Source organism: Natator depressus, chromosome 6 (assembly GCF_965152275.1).
Source record: "Natator depressus isolate rNatDep1 chromosome 6, rNatDep2.hap1, whole genome shotgun sequence".
NCBI classification, from domain to species: domain Eukaryota; kingdom Metazoa; phylum Chordata; order Testudines; family Cheloniidae; genus Natator; species Natator depressus.
The window spans coordinates 81,628,993-81,654,261 of NC_134239.1; positions in this window are offsets into that span (position 1 = coordinate 81,628,993).

Genomic DNA, 25,269 nt, shown 5'->3' on the forward strand with positions numbered 1-25,269 from the left:
CTCCATGCTTGCCTTGGTATGGCGTCCGCACAGAAAAAAGGCGCGGAATGATTGTCTGCCGTTGCTCTGACGGAGGGAGGGGCGACTGACGACACGGCTTACAGGGTTGGCTTCAGGAGGCTAAAATCCACAAAGGGGGTGGCTTTACATCAAGGAGTAGTTCAGGCAGGACTTCACGGAGGGTTCCAATAAGAAATGGTGCACCTAAGTTATTGTTCTTATTGGAACAAGGAGGTTAGCCTGGCCTCTGATTGATACATGGCTAGATCTACCTCGCAGCACCTTCTCTGTGAGTGACTGCAGTGTGACCTAGAGGAATGAGTCCCCTAGACAGGGGAGGAGGCAAATGAGTACAAAACAAATCTGGTCTATTTCTTGTTTTGATCCACTCCATCTATCTTTTACATCTTTGGCTGGCAGCAGACGGTGCAGAAGGACTGCAAGCCATCCACATCTCATGGCTGCTCGGCAGAAGATGGTACAGTACGACTGCTAGCCATCCTCATCTCTTGCCTGCCTGGCAGAAGATGGCACAGTACGATTGCTAGCCATCGTCATCTCTTGCCTGCCCGGCAGAAGATGGTACAGTACGATTGCTAGCCATCGTCATCTCTTGCCTGCCCGGCAGAAGATGGTACAATACGATTGCTAGCCATCGTCATCTCTTGCCTGCCCGGCAGAAGATGGTACAATACGACTGCTAGCAATCCGTATTGCCTGCCTGCTCACCATTAGACGGTTCAATACGACTGACTGCAGGACTAAAGAGAATGACCTGGTCAAGTCACCAAAAATTTAGTCTCTGCGCCCATGTCTGCCCAGGCGCTCCCAGCCGACGTGGCCAGGAGCACCTCGGACATGACGAGGACGGCTATCAGTCATACTGCACCGTCTGCTGCCAGAAGGCAATGGGTTGCTGCTACTGTGTAGCAATGCCGTACCGCGTCTGCCAGCACCCAGGAGACATACGGTGACGGTTACCTGAGCGGGCTCCATGCTTGCGGTGGTATGGCGTCCGCACAGGTAACTCAGGAAAAAAGGCGCGAAACGATTGTCTGCCCTTGCCTTCACAGAGGGAGGGAGGGAACGGGGGCCGGACAATATGTACCCAGAACCACCCGCGACAATGTTTTAGCCCAATCAGAGTGCTCCATTGGGCTGCTCTGGACAGCACTCTCAACTCAGATGCACGATTGTTTGCCGTTGCTCTGACGCAGGGAGGGGCGACTGAGGACACGGCTTACAGGGTTGACTTCACAGAGGGTTCCAATAAGAAATGGTGCACCTAAGTTATTGTTCTTATTGGAACAAGGAGGTTAGCCTGGCCTCTGATTGATACATGGCTAGATCTACCTCGCTGCACCTTCTCTGTGCGTGACTGCAGTGTGACCTAGAGGAATGAGTCCCCTAGATAGGGGAGAAGGCAAATGAGTACAAAACAAATCTGGTCTATTTCTTGTTTTGATCCACTCCATCTATCTTTTACATCTTTGGCTGGCAGCAGACGGTGCAGAAGGACATATTGCCTGCCTGCTCACCATAAGACGGTTCAATAGGACTGACTGCCGGACTAAAGAGAATGACCTGGTCAAGTCACTAAAAATTTAGTCCTTGCGCCCATGTCTGCCCAGGCGCTCCTGATCGACCTCACACAGGCAACCAGGAGTACCTCGGACATGACGAGGACGGCTACCAGTCGTATTGTACCGTCTGCTGCCACAAGGCAATGGGTTGCTGCTACTGTGTAGCAATGCCGTACCGCGTCTGCCAGCACCCAGGAGACATACGGTGACGGTTACCTGAGCGGGCTCCATGCTTGCGGTGGTATGGCGTCCGCACAGGTAACTCAGGAAAAAAGGCGCGAAACAATTGTCTGCCCTTGCTTTCACGGAGGGAGGGAGGGAAGGGGGGGACTGACGATATGTACCCAGAACCACCCGCGACAATGTTTCAGCCCCATCAGGCATTGGGATCTCAACCCAGAATTCCAATGGGCAGTGGAGACTGTGGGATAGCTACCCACAGTGCAACGCTCCGGAAGTCGACTCTAGCCTTGGTACTGTGGAAGCACTCCGCCGAGTTAATGCACTTAATGCACTTCTGTGGGGACACACACACTCGAATATATAAAACCGATTTCTAAAAAACCGACTTCTATAAATTCGACCTTATTCCGTAGTGTAGACATACCCTAAGAATTTAGGTGTATTCTTATCACTTGGCTAGTTAGAGGTATAAAAGAGAGAATCAAAATCACTGTCTGCCAGTGTAAGGTCCTTCTCTTACTGTGACAGTCTGTTTTTAGGCTAAGATCTTTGGCTAAGCAACAGAGGCAGCCATAAGCTGGGAAGCGACTGGTCACATCCTCACATTCCAAACTAGTCACATTGAAAGAAGGTGCTATTGGGCTGTTAGGAATACACTCCTGTCCTGATAATGCCTGTCACCTCCAGAGAAAGAGAAGTGCCTAGAAAATGTAAAAGGAAACTTAGTTTGATAGCATCCTGTCTGGCAAGAACTCACTTATCAATAGCTGGGATGTGAAATCCTCACTTCTGTATTGTTTTGTCATTATAGTTCCCACTTTGCTATTGTTTGTCTGTATAATCTCTGTCTGGTTCTGTGATTGTTTCTGTCTGCTGTATAATTAATTTTGCTGGGTGTAAACTAATTAAGGTGGTGGGATATAATTGGTTACATAATCATGTTACAATACGTTAGGATTGGTTAGTTAAATTTCAGGAAAATGATTGGTTAAGGTATAGCTAAGCAGAACTCAAGTTTTACTATATAGTCTGCAGTCAATCAAAAAGTGAGTGGGTGGGTGTGTGGGGGGGATGGGAACAGGGAATGGGGGTGGGGAAATGGGAATCCTGTTTAGTTAAAGGGGGAAATGGGAACAGGGAATGGGGGTGGGGAAATTGGAATCATGTTTGGCTAAGGGCAGGAATGGGAACAGGGACACAGGTGTAAGGCTCTGTGGTGTCAGAGCTGGGAAGGGGGACACTGAGGAAGGAAACTGGAATCATGCTTACTGGAAGTTCACCCCAATAAACATCAAATTGTTTGCACCTTTGGACTTTGGGTATTGTTGCTCTCTGTTCATGCGAGAAGGATCAGGGAAGTAAGTGGGTGACGGAATAAGCCCCCTAATAGTGGTTTCCCCAATATAAGCTTTGCCAGAAGCTGTTGGGTAATCATGTGTAATTACCAACCACTGTAAATGTTAGCAAGTTGAATCATTCTTCTAAGTAGTTTTCCTTGTCCTTAGTGCAAATTGCAATTATTGGATGGAGACCACTTCACAATTTTAATCTGTCATGTTAAATATCTTTATTTTTGTAACTCATTTTGATAGCTAATTTTCATGAGAATGTAAGTGTTAATTGAAGAAAAAAGACCATATTTAAGAAGGTTATCAAAAGATAATCACACCCTGGGGCATTAGAAGGCATGAGGTGTAGCCAAGTATTTCTGTACCTCAAGAGATGCGATTATTACATGAGAACCATACTGCTACGTTCTTTTTTAGATATCTGACACACCAAATTGCTGAATACTAATTCAGGTAGCTGGTATGCAGCATCATGGCATCTCACTTGTGCTCATCATGTTAAATCTTGTCACATTTTGTTATGTTGTTTGTCATCATAACGTAGTTTGCTATGACACATTCAATAACATGACATAATTCAGTGTAACTTGACAAATCACACATTTGTTGTACAAAATGTTAGTTTAGGAGATGAGTTTCTCATCACACTATATATTTGACCACATGCTACGGACAGCAATCTCTGCACTCTATAATGGGAACTCTATCTTTTGGTTCCTGTTCACCTAGACTGATTGTCCGCTATAAGCTCTAGTTGCTACATACGTTAATAAAAATTCTCCATAGCCTTTACTGGTCTTGTTACACTTGTATATTTATTAAGATGCTCATCATATTTCCATTAGGTGACCAAGCCTCGCCACCTGTGCCAGGCTATCTCACAGCCTCTAATGTATGGTCTGCTACCAGATGACCCACTTTCCTAGATCGACTTGATACCTGATACTCAACAGCAAGCATCATAGTATCTCTGTGTTCTTGCTGGCAAATTTGTACTTAAGACATTTTCAGAATAAATCAAACACACCAGGAGCAGAACCAGACAGGAATATAACAATTATTTAAGCACCAAGTCAGTTATTTTAAAAAAAGGTATTAACAGGTTGACTATCACTAGGTACTTGACCTTACCTACCATGTTCTAGTACACATAACAGCGATTAGGATACAATAATATTTATAAAAAGTGAAGCCACATACATTAATATGTTATAATAATGTGGTGACCAAATTCAGGCTGACTCCTTCATATATAAATATACAGGAAAAGAGGTGTCTGAGAAGAAGGTAAATGTTGCAGTCTGATCACAGTATACCACAAACCCGCAGAGCCTACATGCAGGCTTCCATGGTGGAAATTGCAAATGGGACATCCTGGAATGAAGTCTGGGCTCGGGGAATGAGTTCAATATTTATTAACATGGATTTATGGATTTAAAAGGAGATCCAGTAGAAATAATCGAGGAAATGCTGACCCAGATAGTGCACATATGCACCCCAGAATACCTACCCCATTACTTCATAAGGTAGAAAGTGAGTTAAAGAGACTGGAAAAGAATGGCATAATTGTGAAACTCTGTGGGACACTTGCATGGTGTTTATTGATGGCACCTGTTATAAAGAAAAATGGGAAAATATGAATGTGTGAATCTGAAAAGACCTAATGAAGTAGTAAAGAGAGAAAAATATATTCCCCCAATTCTTGAAGATTTCCTCCCTAAAGTGGCAGGAGCTTCTGTATTCTCCAAGCTAGATTCCTCAAGTGGTTCTGGTAAATTCCTTTAGCCAAAGAGAGTGCTAAACTGGCTACATTCACTGCACCATCTGGGAGATTTTGCTTTCAAAGTTTACCTCTCAGGAATATAAGTGCTTCTGAAATTTTCCAAAGAAAGATGGTAGAGCTGCTATAGAATATATATGGGCTTGTTGTTTTGATGGACAACATTTTAACGTACAGGTCATCAATGGCAAACATGACAAAACCCTCAATTAAGTTCTGAGCTTAATCAGTGAGGCTGGACTCAAGCTAAATAAAGACTGAATTTTTGGGACAGATAATAAACAAAGTTGGAATTAGTCCTAGCCCTGAGAAAGTAAAAGCAATTAGAAAATTAAATGCATCAACAAATGTACCAGAACTGCAATGAATACTGGCAATTATATATTGTCTGCAAGACCTTTCTACGGTGAATTTCTACCACTGAATTAACTATTAAGGTTGAATACGCCCTATCTCTGGGTATCTCAGCTGCTCCATTTTAAAAAATCAACAGTGTAAATAAACTGTCAGTGGTCAGCGCTGTTACCAATAGCGATAGCCCTGGTGGTGTATTGTTGCAGCTACATGGGTCAGAGCAGAAGCCAGTTGTATTGTGCTCTTGTACACTTATAGAAGCAGAAAAACAATATGCACAGATTGAAAAGGAGTGCCTGGCAAGTGTACGAGCATGTGAGAATTTCTACAGATACCTGTGTCAGTTGGGTCCCTTTTAAACTGATAACTGACGATAAACCTCTTTGTAATCCTCATCAAGAGAAAATAAGTTTATCAGGCACCACCGATATGACAGCATCTTTTGATTAGGCTAATGTTATTTAATCAATTGTTTACATATATTCCTGACAAAAATCTGTAATAGCAGACACACTGTCATTGAGCTCAGCTTTGCACCCAAAACACCTGTGTGCTAAAGAAAGATGTAAAGGTTTACATGGATGCTTACAGGTCAGTATCTGGTAAGAGATTATACCTGCTACAAAAAAGCAATCTTGGCAGATAAACTAAGAAGAAGTTTTTTTAGTTACATTCAGGCAGGATGTCTCAGATGTCTAAAGAACACTATGACTGTACTTTGCTTTGGACAATTAAATAAATCCAAATGGACTAATGATTAAAGGTAATTGCATTGTCATCCCAAGTGTTCGAGAGGAGAATTCTAGACCTCATCCATAAAGGACATTGAGGACTAGCCAAATGCCATGAACAGCACAACCAGTCAGTGTGGTGGCCTGGAATCAGCAAGGAGATGAAAAATAAAGTGTCTTCATATGAACATTGCAGAACTATCCAACCCAACGCTAAGAGCGTCCACTAACAACATCTCTACCAAACTGACCCTGGAAGAGACTAGCAGATGATATATGCAAATTCAGAGGACATCATTACCTAGTTGTAGTGAATTATTTTTAGAGATATATTGAAATAGTATATTTTAAAGATACATGTTGCCGTTTTATCGAGAATCATAGAAATTAAAGAGCACATTCTCCAGTTTTGGTATTCCAGAACAAATACTGACAGACCACACGTCGCCATAGCTGAATTTAAGTAACTCCAAACAAAATATCATTTTAAACACATCACCAGCAGCCCACATTAATCGCAAGCAAACAGAGAGGCTGAGAGGGCTATACAGCCAGCCAAGAAAATACTGAAGCAGAAAGATCCACTCCTTCTTTTGCTGAGTTACAGATCAACAATGTTAGTAATTACCGGCTATGGCCCAGCCCAGCTCCTAAGGGGAAAGCAACTCAGGACTTTTGTTCTGATCCTGAAAAGAATCTAGCCCTGGAATGGCCAGATCCAAGAAGAGCAGCCAAATCATACCAAAAAGAGCTTATGAACACTTCTATAACCAACATCACTCAGTTAGCGAACTGCCTGATCTGGAACCTGACTGTGTCTAACTGGATGGTTGAAAAGGATGGAGAACTCTAGCAGTTGTAAAGAAAAGGAATGCATCAACCTGATCATACACTATTGAGACAGTCAGTGGGGAGTTCAACCAAAACCATCCACATCTTCAGTTTGTTCCAGAGACTGAACAATCAACTGAGTGAATGCTACAAATTGCAAATGCAAAAGACTGACTTATTCCAAACCTGCCAGAGACAGCTGCTGCAAATAACACAGCCTCGTCGTCATGTTGTTATTCATTCTGGCTATATAGTTCAAAAGCCAGTATGACACAAAGACAGGGATGAGTAACAGACAGATGATGATGAGATTTAAAGTTAGTGTGGAAAAAGAGTTTTTTAAAATTGTAAAAATGCAGAAAAGAAAAATTTAAAAGGGAGAGATGTTGATGGCAGGTTTAAACTGCATCATAATTTTTAGTCATTAGGTGGCTCTGTATGAAGAATACAGCGCAGCATGTCTTTACCAAGCGCTAGTGACAGTCTACATGCCCCTTTTACAAGAAAGTTGTTGTTGTTGCTAGCATCCATTTTGCCTGTCACTGGGTAACTAACGTGAGAGGAGGTTAGACTATATGATCACAGTGGTCCCTTCTGGCTTTATAGTCTATGAATTTAATGCTGTGTTTGCAGTATTTGTGAACAAATATAGGGTATGTCTACACTATGAGCTAGGAGTGTGATTCCCCTGCTCATGTACACACACCTGTGCTTGCTGTCACCAAGCTAGTGCAAGGATAAATAGCAGGATAGCCATGGTAGAGTGGGTAGTGGCAGCAGAGTCATGGTTTAGGTGGGCCAAGTACAAACCCGCCTGAATGCCATGGGTGTGTAGTTGGCATGGCTACACTGCGACTCCACTAGGCTGCTGTTTATGCTTGCACTCACTTGATGAGATCTAGCAAAAGTATGTGTACGTGAGCATGGGAATAATCCCCCTTTTCCCCCAGCTCATCATGCAGAAGTAGCCCTAGAATAGGGCCTGGAAACAATGCTGTGATTTCTAAGGTTAGTTGCTTGAGTCTTGTAAAAATATATTTTTCAAAAAGGTACTGTACTACTGTATTGCACTGGATTTGCTTTCTAATACAGATTTTACACATTTGTTACCATTGTTTTGCAAGGTAGCCAGAAGACAAAGAGAAATGTCCAAGCGACTGGAAAGAAGAAATGAGGGATGGCATGGTTCTATGTTGCAGTACCTTCTATCTGGTGTGAAGAGCAGGAATCTAATCCCCAGCCTTCGATATGAAACTTAAAGGAAAGCAGTGTGTTAGTCTGTCCTACTCAACAGTGTAGGGGCTGGTTGCCTTATATGTCCACCTGGGAATAGGTGGCTGGGTGGGTGGGAGCCTTGGCACTTTCTCTCCCGCATACCCCCATTTGGTGTAGCTGGCTGGGGGTTAGGAGAGGTTAGCTGCATCCCAAAAAGAATTGAAATTACTTATGCCCACCCTTTCCCAAAGCAAGCAGAGAGCAGGGAGGAATTATAACTTGTTGAGACTCAATTCCTTCCCAAAGCTCCTCCTTGGGTGATGCAGCTACACATTGCCCCTTACTCTGGGCCAAGCCTCGTGACTCAGTCTAGACTATGATTAAACAGCAGCAATTACTTTAAAAGTGTAAGAAGTTTGTATGGGCCCAAACCAAAACCTTAGCTCTACCAAGGTTACCTCAACACCCTGAGGATGGAAAGCTCATTTTGTGCTAGCAGTCAGGGAGCACAAACACTGGCATTCTGGACAGTCCTGTATGAGAGTGAAAGAACTCCCCACCCTGCAGCTTGCATCCTTATGAAAGAGCAGCCCCAGTCTAGTTCTAAAAATCCAAAAATGTAACTAATCATGCAGTTTTCTTCTAAGATTATTAGATGCAATTTTGTCTTCCCTAGAATGGCTAAGAATATTCTGAGATACTTAATTTGTGGTTTCCTTGGTAACTCTTGTGCAAGTGTATATGAGGTACAGGGGCCCTCAGTGTAAAGTGGTCAGTGAAGGACCTGTGAAAATAAAATACGTTTGCAATTTTTCTTCCTTGACAAGTATTTGTAGAATGAAGGACGTGACAAGAAAGAAGCGAGAACATATAATTTTCTAGACATATGGGAAACGTGTGCAAACTCAAGAGACATGAATTATTCCTCTTGAGCAAATTGAAGCTTAGCAGATGTTAGTGCACAAAATCCATGTAAACAGTTTGGGGGATTAGTAGGGAGGGTTTTAAGAGTTCATATGTTGTTCTAATATATCTTTATTCCTAAAGGATCTTTTGCACTGCAAACTGGTACATAGCTAGTATCTTCATAGTATTCACGGGTCATATGGATTTTACTAGTTACACTTCTCTGTCCTGCTTATTGCTGTGGTAATAATTTTTCATCAGAAGTATGGGTCAGCAGGAGTGTGGCTTATTTCCTGGAAAAGGTTCCCATTGTTGGTGGTTACAATTTATCATGATTTATTATTAAGTCACAAAATTTAAAGTAATGATTTCTTCCTCAGAAGTGAAATTCTTTAGCTGCCACTCAGATATCAGATGATAAGCAGCAAATATCAAGAATGTTTTGTTTAAATGGAAGTATTGAAATACCCAAAGAAAAAGCCATTCTTTGGGAAATGTACATTCGAAACGACATTTTAAATTTTTCAGTTGATCCTGGGGATTTTGCAGAAGACCTGGGTTAAGGACTGACATTCGGGTGTCTGGCATAGACAAGGAGTGTTAATACAAGTGGTATTCTAGGGTTCAGAGGGGGAAAATGTGGAATATGCTACTCTTCAGCACCTTTTAGTTGGACTAATTATTATTCTGCCTATTCTTTCAACTCAGGGCTAATCTGTCTAAGTGGGAGATAAGATTTAAAAGGGGATAAAACAGTTGCTTGGGGGGAGGGATAGCTCAGTGGTTTGAGCATTGGCCTGCTAAACCCAGGCTTGTGAGTTCAATCCTTGAGGGGGCCATTTAGGGATTTGGGGCAAAAATTGGGGATTGGTCCTGATTTGAGCAGGGAGTTGGATGAGATGACCTCCTGAGGTCCCTTCCAACCCTGATATTCTATGATTCATACAATTCATTAGTGATCTGGCTGTGTTTGGAAGTGCAAGACTATTGTGATACCAGAATGACTCTTGTACCATTTCACACCACTTTCACCTGTTGGCTGCTCCCGAGTATAACTGTACAGTCAGTGCTGCTGAACCTTGCATACTGACACTCTGATGATCTCCAAAGGAATGTCAATAAAATAAAGCAGCACAGAAATGTGCCTGACGTGCCACACAGTTATGGAACGGGGATCATATGGGCTCATTAATGGGTTAATGTTATGAAGTAGCTAACTTTACTAACATCTTCTAAACAGACCCCATTCCTCACAAGCTGAAATGATATATAAGTACACATTAAAACTGAAATGTCTGTTATGTATGGAAAGAATAGTCTTCTACTAAATGTAATATGAAAATTCAACTTGCTAGTCAGATACCAGCACTAGATTGATTGCTGTGCACAACAACTGACATGACTATAAAGACTCCCTAAGGTTAAATTGGGCTCCTGCATTGAAATTCTAATTAGGCATAGGAGTGCCCCAACTCTGTGAAAGTGCATGTGTGTTTAATTATTCTCCCTTTTCACCTTATCTCTTCCATTATTCCATATCCCTTTCCTTCCTCCTTTCTTGCTGTTTTCAAGCAACTCATGCTCCTCACTTAATCTAAGTGTAGGGCCTTTCTTTCTTTAAATTGGCATTAATTGACAAGCAGTGTTTAATTATTATTTTTCATCTTTGAAGAGACCTGATATTAACTCACCATGGGCCCTGAGACAGCAGCTCACCCTCTTTATTCTTGCGGCACAGCTCTGCCATCTTCTGACATTTCTCCACTCTTCTCAGTAAAACAGACATTTTCCTTGCTGTAATCCCAACGATAATTTTGTCACCACTATACATTATCTGTGGGAATTTCCTACCAATAGAGTTGCACACTCAATATTTTCCACAGTCAATGAAGTAGTTTAGTCAGTATGTAGAAAGATTTAAGTTAGGTAGGTCTGGTGGCTGTTTTCTCACATTAAATATTACTTTTAAAGTCTTGGTTTCCCAAACTGAAGTGCAATGTACCAACTGCCACAAAGCCATTCTAATTAGCGGTATGGTACATCATTACTGCCTGCATTAAAAAGAGTACATTCATTTGATCATTTTCTTAAAGCAAAATAGTGCAGTGGGTCTGATTCTCTGCAGAATTATGCTTGTGTAACTTCACTGACTATAATAGTTTTCCTGATTTAAACAGACGTAAGTGGGAGAAGAATCAGACCCAGTACGTAAACTAGATTTTGGCTGATCAGCTCAGAACACTTGGAACTTTATCCTTTTCTCCTACCTTAATCCAAATCTTTAAATTCATTTCCTTCCCCACAGCGGGTGTCAGGGAGAACCTTTTCTGGTAAGAAGAAAAGGTGGTAGGCTATATGTCACAACTTATTTTGTAAGTGTGGGGTGGATGTCCAGTGAAGGTACTCCATAGAGAAGGTATCCAGTGACTAGATAAATGGCCTGGCAAAGTATTTAAATGGTGATGCTGGATAAAGGAATAGAATGGGGGCAGGGGGTTGGGGACTCCTATGATTGGTACGGCAGGGAGCCAAACACCCTCCCCCCATTCTTATAGCCCACCTTAACCCTCCTACAATGGGGGTGGATGGTAAAGTCCAAGTCATGGGTTGGCTGGGGGGACCTGGATGGAAAATGAAGGGGGGCTGGTGGAAGCCCTGGGTAATGATTTGAATAAACATGGATTTGCCTGCACTGTACGCTTTATCTGCCGGATAGTCCCAGACATCTATGTAATAAAGTTGCGATCTGATTAAAATCCATATTAAGTGTCTCCTGTCCTTCCTTCAGTGTACCCAGACAATTCCAGGATGTGAGAAATTAGATTGTCAAATACAATTCTTAAGTGAGGAGTGATTTATCAGTGAAAACTAGAGCTTGGCAAAAGTGGAATTATTTGGTGACAGATCCAAATTTACTCAAAATTCAAGGAGTTTGGCCTGAACCTCAACATTAAATCCAATCTAAGTGAAAACACACTGAAGTGCTGCAGTTAAAAACAACAACTACACAACTAATACTTGAAAAGTCGCTGGGAATGATGAATACTGTGACTTCCCCAGGTAAATCCTAAACTCCAAGGATTGGAAGCATCACCTGGGAGCTGAACTCTACTCCAGTAAAATGTGTACATACTTCGTATTCTCCACTATTAATACAGGCAGTTTGGGTAAAAATGACCTTGAAATGATAGATTTCAGGATTCTAGGAAAAGAGTCAGAGTAGCAGAATGACAACTAACTTCAAAAAACAGACTTTAACTGGCTCTGAGAACTGGTGGGTAAGGTCTCAGGGGAAGAAAATCCAAAGGAAAAAGGAATTCAGGAGCACTGGCACTTTCTCAAGGAGACTATATTAAAGGCATAATTGCAAATTATCCTGATGTTGGAGTACTTTGTCCAATTCTGGGTGCCACACTTTAGGGAAGATGTGGACAAATTGGAGAGAATCCAAAGAAGAGCAACAAATATTATAACATTTGTAGAAAACCTGAACTATGAGGAAAGGTTTAAAAAACTGGGCATGTTTATTCCTGAGAAAAGAAGATTGCGAGGGGACCTAATAACAGCTTCAAATATGTTAAGGGCTGTTATAAAGAGAACAGAGATCAATTGTTCCCCATGTCTGATGAAGGTAGGGCAAGAACTAATGGATTTAATCTGCAGCAAGGGAGATTTAGGTTTAGATATTAGGAAGAAATTTCTAACTATCAAGGTACTTAAGATCTGGAATAGGCTTCCAAGGGAGGTTGTGGAATCCCTATCAATGGAGGTTTTTAAGAACAGTTTAGACAGACACCTGTCAGGGATGGTCTAGGTCAGGGGTTCTCAAATTCATTGCACCGCGACTCCCTTCTGACAACAAAAATTACTACATGACCCCAGGAGGGGGACCAAAGCCTGAGTCTGCCTGATTCCCACTGCCCCGGGTGGGGGAGTCAAAGCCTGAGCCCCACCGCCCCAGGCGGGGAAAGGGTCAAAGCCGAAGGCTAAGGGCTTCAGCCTTAGCCAGGGGGCCTGTAACCTGAGCCCCACCGCCCAGGGCTGAAGCCCTCGGGCTTCGGCTTTGGCCCCTGGCAGTGGGCTCGGGCTTCAGCAAGTGTAAGCCAGCCCTGGAGACTCCATTAATATGGGATCCCGATCCACAGCTTAAGAACCTCTGGTGTAGGTTTACTTGGTCCTGACTCAGCACATGTGGCTGGACTTGATGACTTCCCAGTCCTACAATTCTATGATTTTAAGATACTGACCTTACCCACCTCTTCCCACCACCTTCTTTTAGACCTACTGCTATTCAGGGCAGATATCAAGTGGAACACAAGCCAGGCCCTTTTCTACATCTCTGCTTCTTGTCAGTCCCAGTGAAAGGAAAGAGGAGACAGCTTCTCCAGCTTCAGGGAACTTGTAACCCCAGCTATAACTTGCAGCAAAAGGTCTTTCACTGCCTACTGTCAGCCAGCGCCTGAGCACTTCTGTAAAGGGAAACCCTGTGACAGATCAATGAGTCTGAAGAAATGTTGCTGACCTGTTCATGAATATAAAAAGACTGCTAGTAGCTTCCAGAATGCTGCTCCCAGTAATAAGGGAGGTTACGCACACCATAATCTTGAACCTACTTTAAGGGGTAGCAGCAGTTTTCCTAAAAGCAAAACTAATCTCAGATAAAATATTCAGATTTAAGCATCAACTAAACACAACCCTTGTCTAGCCTACAGATAACTCTGCTTGAAAGCTGCATGTGATACTAGGAGTCCAGAATGAGCCTTTGCCACAGACCTAAATTTTCTGAGGTTGAGGCCCATATTGGCAAGGGCTGTGCCCTGTCTGAGTATGTGTAAGGGGACTGTTGCCCCCTTACTAACATTCAGTGGGGGGTGTTTTAGTTGCTAGCTCCCAGTACTAAAAGGGGAAAGCGTTTATGGGAAACCAGGATCCTGAGACTGACAGTCCCCAGGAACAATGGGGGAGAGGCCAATGCTCCAGGTCAGCCTGAATGACAGGGCGGGGAGGCTAATCAGGGAGTCAGGAGACTAGGGAGGTCCCGTCCTCCGTGTGAGCTGGAATTGCCTGGGTCAGACAGAGTGGGGCTGAGCTAAGAAGAAAGCAGGGGCCCGAGCTGAGCTGGGGAGCAGAGGTGTGCCAGATCCAGAGAGAGCAGAGCTGCAGCCCCAAAGCCAGAGGCACAGCCCAGAGAGAGCAGACTTGCCCTGGGAGCAGAGCTGCAGCAACCAGAGCCAGAGGGGCCAGAAAAGCAGCCCACGAAGCAAGTCAGTGCTGGGAACAGAGTCACAGAAGCAGCCTGCAGAGCAGACCTGTCCTGGGAGCAGAGCTGTAGCAACCAGAGGCAGAGGGGCCAAAGAAGCAGCCCAGGGAGCTGGAGGCAGAGCAGCAGCAGCAGTGCTGAGACAGAGTGGTGGAGCTGGGGCTGGAGAAGTCCCCAGCTGGGTGCGGTGAGCAGCTGGGGAGAGCGAGGGGGACCCTGGGCAGCGGGCCCAGCACAGGGAGACGCCTCAGCCAAGAGGCTCTGCAGGCCAGGCTTGGATCTTAACCCCGACAGGGCAGGGGCGACACTGGGAAGAAGAGTCCTACCGCTTAGAGCCTGAGAGTGTGTGGCCACCGCCAGAGCAAGTGTCCAACCCACAGCATTCCTGCAGCAAAGCCAGGGCCTGAGAAGAAGGCCTGGGACTTACAAGGAACAGACTGTAAACTGCCCTGACGTTCCAGAGACACTGTTTGTGAATGTTCCCTGCCACAGAGCGGGTTGATGTGTTTCCTTTAACCTTTCCCATTTTTCCTTATTTTTTAAAAAAATTAATTGTTGATTAAATAACTTGCATTTGCTTTAACTTGTATGTAATGGTCAGTGGGTCAGAGAAGTGCCCAGTGCAGAGAGAGTACCCTGAAGTGGGGACACCCTACCCCCTGTCCTAGGTGACCATAGCAGGGTTGGGGGTTGAGCCCCTCAGGAATCCTGGGCCCAGCCTTGTTGGGGTTATGAGGACTCTGCCAGACAGGAGAGTGGAAGGAGAGTCCTCAAGGGCAGGGAGGCCACTGGGTAAAGGAAGTGGGAGCGAGGACTCAGATCCTTTCGCTAGCCCACTTCACCGGGGTAGTACAGAAGCCAGGAAGGTTCCCCACAATAGCGGGACTATTCCCCCACTTACATATGTAACGTAAGTACAAAGCCTAAACCTACAATCTGCCTGGATAGACTCTTTGCCCATTCTCTCATTGGCTTGTAATCCTGGGGCTGAAAAAACGTTCTCAGGGATGGGAAATCACCCCGTTCCATATCAAACAAGGTTTCTTTCCATCGTCTTCTGAATCCCAAATTGCCCTATTCAGCTGTGCTAGTGGTATAATTCTTCTGCTTGTGTACACACATTTGCACTAACTCTCATCAAGCTAGCATGAGTATAAATAGCAGTGTAGTTGCGGGAGCATTAAGTATCAGCAGTGGCGGCACAGTTGAGCTGTGCTGAGTACATACCCACCAGTTTCAGGTGTGTTTGTCCTTGGCATGGCTAAGCAATGACCCTGCTGCCACTACCAGTGCTACCTTGGCGCTGCACTGCTATTTATACTTATGGTTGCTCGATGAGAGCTAGCGTGGATCTGTGTACACAAGCAAGGGAATCACACCCCAGCTCATAGTATAGACATAGCCTTAAGAGTCTCACAACTCCTGGTAAGGGATCTTGCAGTGGCCATAGTCCCAGTGGTCTGCTTGGGACAGAGTGCATAAGAATTTCTAAAATTACTGGGGCTGGCTGGAGCCTTAATACACTTTATTCAAGTGGAGTGCTTTGAAATAAGTAAACAGTTAGATGAATTTTACATTAAAATAAGAGAAGTTCTTGTGTCTGAATGGAAGAGTCTAGAAGTATCTTAGAACTGATCCTAGCAGGTTGTAAACTATGTTTCCATAGCTCAGCACTCATATCCTTGTAAGCCCAGGGATCAGGAAGTGAACTCCAAGAATCGTTTTGTAAATAGCAACATTACAAATGGATCTGACTGTAGTTGTCAATCGGAGTGAGTGTAGATCAGTAGATAAGGTACTGGACTAGCATTCAGAAGCGCTAGGATCTATTCCCAGTTCTGCTGTCAATATACTGTGTGACCTTGAACAAGTCATTTCACCTTTCTCTTTCTGCTCCCATCCTTTGTCTTCTCTGTTTATACTGTAGGCTCTTCAGGGCAGGAACTGTGTTTGTACAGCTCAGGGGAGATCTGATCTCAGTTGGGACCTCTAGGCACTATTGCAATACAAATAAAATAATGTATATGATTTCTGTTTAAATCACCTCTATGCAGTGTTCTCTTGTTACTTATATTGGTTACCAGCAATGCATGCAGTAGAATTATTCTTTATATTTTGTTTTTCCGACTTCAAAGGCTATGGCCAAATGGGAGACTTGGGGACCAGATCCTCAGCTGCTGTAAATTGGCAGAATTCCATTGCCTTCGATACTGATTTATGTTAAATAGGGTCTGGCCTTCTAAATACAAATTTTCTGAGTAAAACATATCATGCTTTTAAAAAGACCAGAGAAATAGAGTGATCTGATTGGTTTATAAGATTTCTGTGCAATAAGTAAAGAAATGTAAATCTCTTCTTAGATCTTATGACACTAATAACTTAACTAATTATTTTTGGAAACTATGACCTTTTGAAATATTTTTATAAGTACAATAAAACCATCCAGTGTGTGAATTAATGTTGAACTGATGGTTAGCAGAGTTGATTGCACTCAGCCTTTAGCTTCATTCCCAGCAATACATTAGGTGTGAATTAATGTGCAATAATTCATACCCTGTTGTGTCTTAGTACTAAATATAACATTGATTCAATTTTTGAAATACAATATAACAGAACTAAATTCTAGGTCCACCTCACTCTTGTCTTTTCAGACCCTGTTTTTGCCTTTGCCTCCCTACCTTACAATCATATCCCTTTACTCAGGGCTAAATAGTGACACACAGCTTCAGCCTACCACTGGGACTGTTGCAGAGGGGCAGTTTCCCAGCAGCAGCTCTGGGAAATTCTCCTCAGCTGTTGTGCTGTCCTTAGAGGATACAGTGTACAATTTCCTCCATACCCACTGAGCCCCAATTTCCAAGTATTGTTGATCTGAGATTATGGGTTACTCCTGAGGGCATTCTGGGCCTAAACATTCTGCACCAAAAAATTAAAATTCTGCATACAATATTTTAAAATTCTGCAAAATTCTGAAAATTTTATTTGTCAAATAAATGTGGAGGCTCCAGCAGGGCAGTGGGGAGCACAGGGCACTGGCTGCACAGAAGTGGGAGATCACTGTGCAGCTCCCTCCCAGGGACATGGACTCAGCAGTGAGGCTGCACTCAACCCTGACACAGTGCAAGGATTGGGCCTGCCCCAGAAACACCCCAGGGCCCTGCCCCTCCATGCCAGGTGCACCAGGTGTGGGCAGGCAGGCTCAGCAAGGCAGAATCCAAGTGTGGAGGGGCTTAGTGTGTTGTGGGGTGCGGGTTGAGAGAGTTCTGTGTGGGGCTATCTGGGTGCGGGCGGCTCAGTGGGGGATTCAGGTGTGGAGGGATCTGGATGCACAAGGGCATGTTGGGAGGCTCTGGGTGCAACAGTAATGGGACTCTGCAGTGGAGTCCAGATGAAAGTGGTTGGGACTCAGCAGGAGGGGATCTGGGTGTGAGGAGCTCAGTGGGGGGTTCAGATGCTGGGGGAGTGGGGCTCAGTTGTGTGGGGATCCAGGTGCAGCTGGTTGGGGCTCAATGGGGTGGGGATCTGGGTGCAGGTGGCTTGTCGGGGTGGTCCAGGTGCAGGGGGAGTGGGGCTCATCGGGGGAGTTCTGAGTGCTGGGCTGGGCAGGGGGAGGATGAGGTTTGGCAGGAGGGTCTGGGTATGAGGGGGTCTAGATGCATGGGGGTTAAGCTGATGGGGGAGCAGCTCCCTGCAGCGGGATCCCTCCCCCTGCAGCTGAGGAGCGATGCATGCAGGAAGTGGAAGGGGAGTTTGCAGAGCTCCCTGCAGCTGGGGGAGAAATCTGGGGTTGGGTCTGACCTGGCCCTGGATGCCATGCAGAGGAAGAGGAAGTCCCATCCTCCTCAGCCCATCTGGGACTAGCAGCTGAGCCCGGCGCAGGGTAGGAGCCACCAGCTGGGTCTTCCCCAGTCCCTGCTCCTGCCCCACAGTGATTTACCTCTCTGCCGGCTGCCCTGGGCACCCAAAACATACTGCTGGAGAGGGTTGTATAACCGCTCTTGTGGCTTCCCTTTGCTTCCCCGTCAGAAAGTCATTTTTCTGTGGGAAAGCAAAGAAATCTGTGGGGGACATAAATTCTGTGCATGCGCAGTGGCACAGAATTCCCCCAGGAGTAATGGATGAAATCCTAGCTTCACTGAAGTCAATGGCAAAACTTCCATTGACTTCAATGTGGCCAGGATTTCACCCTGTGATTTTCAGTTTATACCTTCTTTTGGATATATCCATACAGAACCTAGTGCAGTGGGGCCCGACATTCTGGTGGGGCTTCATGTGCTACTGCAATAGAAATAAATATTATAATGCTGAATTGTATTAATGAGCACATAAAATATTGATCAGACAGATACTTTATTTACTCATATAAGCACTGATCAGTAGAAGTACTTGTCTCTCTGCAGAGACCAAACAAACTATAGGTGCATAGTATAAATTGGTAGATTGAGTTGGTGGGGGAAAAATATGCATGGTCAGCAAGTTCTTTTTCTTACCAGTAGTATTAATAACAAGGAGTAAAATAAGTCCAAAATATCAGAAAGAAAGGAAAGAGATTTCCCTGGATGTGGGGTCTGACCTTCCCAAATGCATCCTCTCCCCTCTGTGTCCCAATCTGCCATCCTAACACTAACCTGAACATCCATCCAGTGGGAGAGAAATGCTGAGCTGGAGTTAACACCAGGAACTTGAAAGTGGCCCAGTGCTTGCCCTGACACTTTCAAGTCCTTCTGTTTTATCCTCCATGCTAATTGGAACAAATGTTGTATTACCTAACACCTACTTCCATTGCTGTGAGAAGATTGTTCCTGAGTGGGTAGCCTATTCTTGTGGCTTTTTTCCCTCTTACCCTACCTGTGCTGGTCCCTCCACTTACTTTGTCTCAAATAACCACAAAATAAGGAGTGAAATCAGCATTCTGACTCATTTATCCCAAGTCACGTTTGGCTATGAGGTGAATGTTTTAATCTGAGAGTCTCTGCACTGAAATGAGGACATTGTAATGTCAGATTGCATTTTGTGCCAGGACTCCTGTATCATGGTGGTTAAAGAAAATGGCTTTTAACTTTTGTAAGTGGTACCTCTGAATACAGAAAAGATTGACTTGATGAGATGGCTGGGAGCAAGAGGCTGGTGTAAAAGCTGGATGAGAATCTGGTTTTGTCAGAGAAGTTATGTTTGTGCAGATACATCATGTACTTTAACTCAGGAAATGCACATTGATCACTAGGCCCTGCATGGATTCCACAGACAGGAGTGTTGAAGATCTGCTTTCTGTTGCAAGGGATTAGTGCTGCCTGTTGGGACCCCTTCACCAGTCCCACTTGAAAAGTGTAGCTCTTTTATAGTAATACGTGCTTCCACCTACAACATTCACATCCTAGCGGCAGCACAAAGAGCCATGGGTATAGAAATGACAAAGAAGAAGAAGAAGAAAATGATAAATGCACAAGGAAATAGACAGCTTCCTCTTCCAATTCCCAGCAATTTTTTGTTTGGTTTGGTCAGTTTCGTGAAATAAGCTGAATACCGTCAGGGATGCTGTCTATTTTCATTGGTAATGTCTCTGACAACAGAACATGCACAATAATAGAGCTGATGTCAGCCAGTTGCAGTGGACCTCAAAAAGGTGCATGCACTTTAAAGTTGATGGGCGGTGGGGGGCATGTTCAGTGGCACAGCCATCAGTAGCCTTTCCAAGAGACATGGATGATGACAACATGGAGGAGAAGGGGTAGTTAACTGCCCCTGGGACAGAATAATGCAGCTGTAAAAACTGAGCTGAATTAAGCACATTGTTGGTGTTTCTGCTGCACTCAAATAGCCTCTGCCTATCATCAGACATATACCATAAGCCTTTTGAGTCTGGATTGGGTTCTTTAGCTAATATTTCAAAACTGGGTACCTGAAGTTAGGCTTCTGAGTCCCTATTCAGATATCTAAATAAATGGGCTGCTTTTTCAAAAGTACTGAGTACCTAACAGCTCCCACTGACGTCTGTTGCAATTTAGACCAGCTTAGCATTTCTGAAAATCAGGCCATGTATCTAGGAACCTAAATGATGGAACTTAGAAGCCCACTGTGGGCACCCAGTTTTGAAAATACTGGCCTAAAGGCATATTTAGAATTCCAGAATGCTCTCTCAGAAAAACCCAGTAGTTAAAATACCATGTGCTTTTATACTTTTAAACACATAAGACACTAAATATGTTCTGCTCTTTTTGCAATTATCACTTGTTTGAATTCTGGTAACACTTAGTTTTCCCTGTAAACAACTTAAAACACTTTTCACTCAAAGAGATTAAAAAAGGACCATTTTCTTTCAATGCAAATTATTGAAATTTCTACCAAACTTTAGATTGTTTTTCTTTACTTTAATCATCATTTCAGAGAGATTTCACAAATAACAGAATCCAATTTAACTCAGATTTCAGCCATTCAGAACCTCAGTACAAGCTGTGACAAAGTTCCTCCTCTGCCTTGGTGGGTCCTGCTCTTATTGGCAGATTTGCTCGCCTCAGTGATTCACGGCAGCCCTCAGTTTGGCCACTTTTGCTTGTGGCTCAAACCTGCCGTTCACTCAGCTAACCTCATCACTAGCCAGCATGGGAAAAAGGAAGGAGAACAATCCCCGCAGTCTCTGCTGATCCACCTAGTGGGTCAGGGGACAGGCCAGGGATCTTCCCCTCTGGTGGGACCCACAGTCCAGGTCAACTCCCCTTATATCCAATAGGGAGGAGGGGGCGGGGGGAAACCAGGCCCACCCTCTACTCTGGGTTCCAGCCCAGGGCCCTGTGGATCACAGCTGTCTACAGTGTTCCATGTAACAGCTGTGTGACAGCTACAACTCCCTGGGCTACTTCCCCATGGCCTCCTCCCAACACCTTCTTTATCCTCACCACAGGACCTTCCTCCTGATGCCAGATAGCATTTTTACTCCTTAGTCCTTCAGCAGCATGCCCTCTCACTCTCAGCTCCTTGCACACCCCTCACTGACTGAAGTGAGGTCCTTTTTAAACCAGGTGCCCTGATTAGCCTACCTGTCTTAACTGGTTCCAGCCAGTTCCTGATTGTTCTGGAACCGTCCCTGTTACCCTACCCAGGGGAAAGGGACCTGCTTAATCTGGGGCTAATATATCTGCCTTATATGACTGTCCTGTAGCCATCTGGCCCGACCCTGTCACAAAGCTCAATAGGAAGCTCAATAGAATACTAGTAGTGGTGTTCAATGCTCTGATTCTGTGTTTCCTTTAACTATAGTGTACAGTTACTTTAGTATGAAATATAATTAAAATGGAAAAACTGCTGTCTTACTGTGTTATACATTTTGAAAAGTTCAGAATGTCCTAAGCCTTTCTTTGTTTTATGCTCCAAACAGTCAACAGTATATGTATCTTCTGTAGTTCTATGATAGAATAATGGAGGTGTTCACCCCACATAAACACTTCCATCTAAACAATTGAACGTTTCCAGTAGGGTTACTATATGTTCTGGTTTGTCCCAAATGCCTGGAAAATGTAAGAAAGAAAAGTTATCAGTTGCTGCTTGCTGAAGCCCACAATTAATACTGCTGTCAAAGTGCAGAATCCCACTGTGATAGGCCTCTATACAAAGTGTCTACAACAATTGAATAGGGAGGCAGTGGCAACTGCTTGCTTCTCATTGGACTGCCGGAGCCACCCCCTTGTAATCAGGTAGACCGGCTTATGCTACTCTTCAAAAGGAGAAGTGGTGTAGGTGTGGGTTTTCCCGTAATATAAAAAAGGTATCTGCTTCCAATTTGATTATAACTGAGATTGAGTTACTCTACAAGAAAAGATCAATAGTAAGGTGAGATGCATCCAAACCACAAAGTTTAGATGTGGGATTATGTTTTAGAGTAGACCATTATACAACATCCTAAGTATACATGGTGCTATACAGACAAATAAAAATCAATGGGTGAAATTCTGGATCAATTTTAAGTCAATGGCAAGACTCCAATTGACTTCAGTTGTGCCAAGATTTCACCCAACATACCTATCCCAAAGAGTCTGTAATCCAAGCTAAAGCAAGAGAGAATGAGATTGTGATAATTGTGGCTGGGAAGACAGTGAGAAGGGAGGAGGATGATTACAGTAATAAAATCATGCTGAAACACAAATCTCAAGGGTTTAGAAAAGATGACTGTAAAGTTTTATAGGTGTTGCAAAAAAAGAGGGCCAGGAAAGGACTCCCAAGGATAGACCATTGCATGGAAGAAGGCTCGGTGAGAAGAACAGAAAAGGAGAGGTGTACTATATGTATAAACTATTTACGAATAAGTCTTAAACAATATGAGAAAAGGGAAAATCTTAATGAAATACCTTGATTAACTATATGATAAATTAAACAAAAAGGGGGAAAAAACTACAATGGACATCTGCTACAGACCCTCATGGCTGGAGGACAGCAAGAACCAAAATGCTGTGTTTCAACTCTTGAGCAGCTTGAAGACGTAAGCTATTGTGCTCTGGGGGATTTTTAATTATTCAGAAATTTGTTAAATGACAAATACATGGATCAACGAACTAAATATGGATCAATGAGTTTCCTAAGTTGTGTAGAGGGCAACCTCATGAATGAGAGAATAAATAATTAAATGCAAAGGTGTCCTGGGTCAGCTTCTTAACCAAAAGACGGGACTTGATTGTCAATATGAAAGTTATAGAGTCTGGTGCTAGTGATCACAACATACTTAAATTCATCATCAGAAGGAATGGATTCAGAGAACATAGCAGTACAAGGGTATTAGATTTCAGGAAAGCAGATGTGGGGAATAAAACAGGAAGATGTATTTGAATTCAAGAGAGTAGAAGATGGCTGAAAAATTATAAGATTATCATCTATGTTCAGTACTGTGGCAGAGCTCCTTCTCTGCCTTGGTGGGTTCCGCACTTCCTCTTAGCGGTGGGCGGGGGATTCCTCTCTCCCTGGGAATTTCCCCATGCCCCTGGGTTTACTTGCCCCCACATTGTCTGAGCAGGGGTTCCTCCTGGCCTCCTTGACAGGGGAGGGAAGCCTCTTAGTCTCTGGTAACTCCTCCGGATGTAGACCAGGCACCCAGTTCAGTCTCTCCCCTCTGGAGCTGTCTCTTCTCCCCAAACCTCTGGGGCCTGGAAGGGCTGTACACCCTGTTGGGCAGGGTTTCCCCTGCTCTTCACTTCTGTACCTGTGAGGTCGGACTCCAGTGTCTGCACTGTCCGGCTCTCCAGTAGCATACCTGCTCCCCAGAGCTCCTATTGCATGTGCCCATCTGACTGGAGGGGAGGCTTTTAACAGGTTCTGGCAGGCCCTTGATTGGCCCCAGGTGTCCTAATTAACCTGGAGTAACCCCTATTCAATTACCAGGGAAAAACGGACCTGCTTATCCTGGGGTTAATATACCTGCCTTCTATTACTCTCCTATAGCTGTCTGGCCTGACCCTGTCACATATCCCTCCCCACTGCTAAACACTCTATGGGGTTGGGCAACTTGGGTCATCAGGCACTGTGCCCATGACAGGCCATCCATGTTGCCATGGCAGCTTCAGGCCCTGTGTTGTATGCTGAATTGGAACGGTTGGAGGGACAAATACCATCTGGTCACCCTGGTGTTCTTCTCTTTGGAGGGGTGCCTGGTTGGTCACAAGGACAAATCGCAGGCCTACTAAGTAGTAATGCAGAGTTTCCATGGCCCATTTGACTGTGAGGCATTCCTTCTCCACCATTGCATATTTTAGTTCCTTCGGAAGAAGTTTTCTGCTAAGGTAAAGGATTGGGTGTTCGTCCTTTCTGACCATCTGTGACAGAACAGCCCCAACCCCACTTCGGATGCATCCATCTGTAAAATGAAGTCTTTGGTAAAGTCCGGGGCTATGAGAATGGGGTTACTGCAGAGGGTTGTCTGTAGGTCTGTAAATGACCTCTCTGCCACGTCGGTCCATCTCACAATGTCAGGACTCCAAGCCTTTACCAGATCCATCAGGGACTTACTCTGGTGGCCTAGGAACACTTGGACCTGATTTTTCCAGTTCGGCCGGGGCCAATTTTGGATCACCTCCAGTTTATTTAGTTGGGGCTTTACTACACCTCTCCCTACAATGTATCCAAGGTATTTAGCCTATGGCACACTTAGCGGGATTGGCTGTAAGACCGGACCGCCTTAGGGCATTTAGCACCGCTTCCACCTTTTCCAGGTGAGTCTCCCAGTCTGGTGTATGGATGATCACATCGTCCAGATAAATGGCTGCATAACTGGCATGGGGGTGCGACAGCTTGACCATGAGGCGCTGGAAGGTGGCTGGGGCCCATGTAGCCCTATGGGGAGAACAGTGTTCTGAAATAGTCCTTCTGGCATGGAAAACGCAGTCTTTTCTTTTGCTTCTTTGGCTAGGGGACTCTGCCATACCCCTTTGTCAAGTCCAGGGTGGTCAGAAACCGGGCATTGCCCAGTCAGTCAATTCATCTATGCAGGGTACAGGGTATGCATCGAAGTGGGATATCTTGTTCAGCCAGTGAAAGTCACTGCAGAACCTTGGGATTCCTCAGTGACCACCTAACTCCAACATTCTCTTCACTTCGGCTTTGATTTCCTCCCTTTTGGCCGCTGGGACCGGTAGGGCCTTAAAGTCAACTTGGTTCCAGGGTTCGTGAGGATGTGGTGATATATCTCGGTTGTCCAGCCCAGTTTCATCGATAACATATCCTGGTTCCGGTTGATCATCTCGGACACCTCAATATTTTGGTCTGGTGTCAAGTCAGGGGATATCCTCACCTGCCTGTGCAGGTTGCTCTCCCGGAACAAAGCCTCTTGGGTGACTATATGCATACCTCTTGGGTGTGCCAAGGCTTTAGGAGGTCTATGTGGTAGACCTGCTCCTCTTTCCAGTGTCCCAGCTGCCGCATCTTGTAGTTTACCTCCCCCACAGGTTCGATCACTTCATAGGGCCCCTGCCACTGGGCCAAAAGCTTGGTCTTTGTCGTAGGTACCAAAACCATCACCCGGTCTCCAAGCTGGAACTGTCGAACCTTTGCCTGGCAGTTGTAGTGGGTTCGCTGGGCCTCCAAGTGCTCCCGTACAATG